The sequence below is a fragment of the Lipotes vexillifer genome, unplaced genomic scaffold (assembly GCF_000442215.2).
Source record: "Lipotes vexillifer unplaced genomic scaffold, Lipotes_vexillifer_v1.1 scaffold1094, whole genome shotgun sequence".
NCBI lineage: Eukaryota > Metazoa > Chordata > Mammalia > Artiodactyla > Lipotidae > Lipotes > Lipotes vexillifer.
The window spans coordinates 1,376,397-1,378,703 of NW_006792775.1; the positions used below are offsets into that span (position 1 = coordinate 1,376,397).

A 2,307-nucleotide genomic window follows, 5' to 3' on the forward strand; every position below is an offset into this window, starting at 1 on the left:
GAGGGGAGAGTCAGAAGTGGGGGGACAAAGGGTGCAGGAGGGGTGACTGAAGTGCGGGACATGGGGTGCCGGAGGGGAGATTCAGAAGTGGCGGGGCAAGGGGGGGGGGGGGGGGGGGAGCGAGGGAGCCCCGGAGGAGGTGGCTGCGGACTGGGGCTCCATTTAGGAAGGATGCCTGTCCCCCTTTCCTGGGAACAACAGCCTTAGCGCCTGGAGGTTTTTCCCCAGCCGGCCCACAGAAAGTAGACCCCAGGAGGGACTTCCTGCCTTCTAAGGGGTGGGCACGGCAGGTCCCGCCCAGGGGTGGCCCAGGCCGGGCTTCCGGAGGCATGGCACGGGGACAGGGAGAACCGGGCAGCCCTCACAAGACCTGGAGGGCTGCCCCTGGGGCATCTGCCTGCCCGGGGTGGGGGGGGGGGCTCCTGCAAGTTTCCCCCAGGAGCCGGGGCCTGGAGGCTGGACGGTGGCGTAGCTGGGGCCAGTGGAGCAGACGGCGCCACCTGGTGGCTGTGTGCCAGCCAGAACCCTCACCACCACGGGGACAGGGCAGTCCTGAGGGACCCCGCACCTCCCCAGGCTTCAGGACCCCCCCATTGCTTGTGGCTGGTGTGCCTAGGGTTCCAGGGTCCTCTCGGGTCAGCTCCCAGACACCCCCTGTGCTTCTGGGGCTCAACCTTCACCAGGCTGGCCTGGGAATCCCGCCAAGCCAGCAGCACCAAATTCCCGTGACTCGATGCCCACCGCACCCCAGCCAAGCCAAGAACAGGACACTAACCGAGCAGGGGTGTGGGGAGAGGCACACACATGCCCACACATGTATACACACACACATGCAGAGGCATGCACATGCAGCCACACGCAGGTACAGGTGTGCACACGTGCATGCACGCACAGATGGAAATTCTGTGAAGGCAAATGACAACTGACCCCCACATTCTCAACCTTAAGAATCTCGATTGAAGCTATTTTAATTCCAGAGCACACCTAGACTGACATTTCAACAAATGGAGATGGGCTTTCAATCCCACAAGGGCAGCCGGGCCTCTCTGCCCTGACCGCTGGGCTGCTCCAGGGACCCCTGCGGACCGTCAGTTCTCAGGCCAGCCCACGCCACCAGCCGCCACCAGGGGCGCTCTACCAGCTGACCTGGGAGTGTCCTTGGGAGGAGGGTGGGCAGTGGCCAGAGGGGCGGCCGAGACACCTGTGAGTCCCCTGAGTGCACCCCACCACACCACAGGTGCCTCGCCTGGTGGCTCCCCAGCCAGAACCCGCTCCGTAATTTGTGGGGCCCAGGCAGCCTCTAGTTCCAAATGGTTAGAACTTCAAGTGGGCTGCAGCAGGCAGTAGAGCAAGCCAGGCCCTCCTTCTGAGCCGGGGCCGGTGCACAGGCTGCCTTGACGTCCCTTCCTTGCGTGTGTGGACCCCCCCACCCCCCGGCCTGGCCTCTGCCCCGCTGCGAGCCTCAGATGGCTTATCCTCTGAAGACCTCACGGGGACAAGACACGAGCGTTTGCGGGGGAAGGGGAGGCCGAGCTGGGGCCTGGGCACCCCGCTTTGAGCTGTGGCCCCTCCTGCAAACAGGTTGGCTTGGTGCTGGCAGTGGGGCATTTATGCCGTGTGCATGGCGGGTGGGGTGGGGTCTCTGTGGCATGCGGGTGGGCAGGGAGCGCAGGGGGGCAGGGATCGGGCTCCGGTGCTTGGTTATTCCTGGAGTGGGGCCCGGGCTTGGTCCTTGTGACCTGGCTGCCAGCGCTCCTGGGAGGAAGGGCAGCGGGGGGAGGCTGAGCCACAGAGACTAGCCGTGGGCCCGGGGTCCCAGCGTGCAGGCTGAGCGGGTCTTTGCCGGGAGCGCTCTTCCAGGGACCCCAGGGCGCAGCCAAGCCGGGCCCACCCTCCTTCCCACCCCGAGCAAGCAGGCGGAGCTCTGAAGGGCTGCAGGGCAGGTAGTAGGCAGGAATGTTCTGGCCTCTCCCAGCTACACCCGCCCCTGCCTGCCCCCACCTCACCATCCTCCCCAGGCGGCGCCAGGAATGCACCTTCAGCCCGGACTTGCTTGCACGGAGTTCCCGCAGGCAGCCGACCCCCACTCCTCAACCCTCTTGTCCCCCATGGCACTAGCAGAGCCCCTACCCCTCAGGGCCTCCATCCCCAGGCTCCCCGTTGCTCCAGGGCTGGGGCCCCACCTGTAAACACTCCCCACCTATGTCGGTGGCAAACCATGGTGGGCCCGAGGTCGGGGTGGGGGCGGCCGGGATGGGACCCCGGCGGCGACCCGCAGGAGGGCCCGGGGCCCAGAGGTCAGGTGGC

General features: G+C 66.4%; 1 protein-coding gene across 1 annotated transcript in view; it reads left to right on the top strand.

The window, feature by feature from the left end:
* TNNI2 (troponin I2, fast skeletal type) overlaps positions 1-2,307 on the top strand; it is a 24,150-nt gene that overhangs the window by 15,419 nt on the left and 6,424 nt on the right. The gene's annotated exons all lie outside the window — the stretch shown is intronic.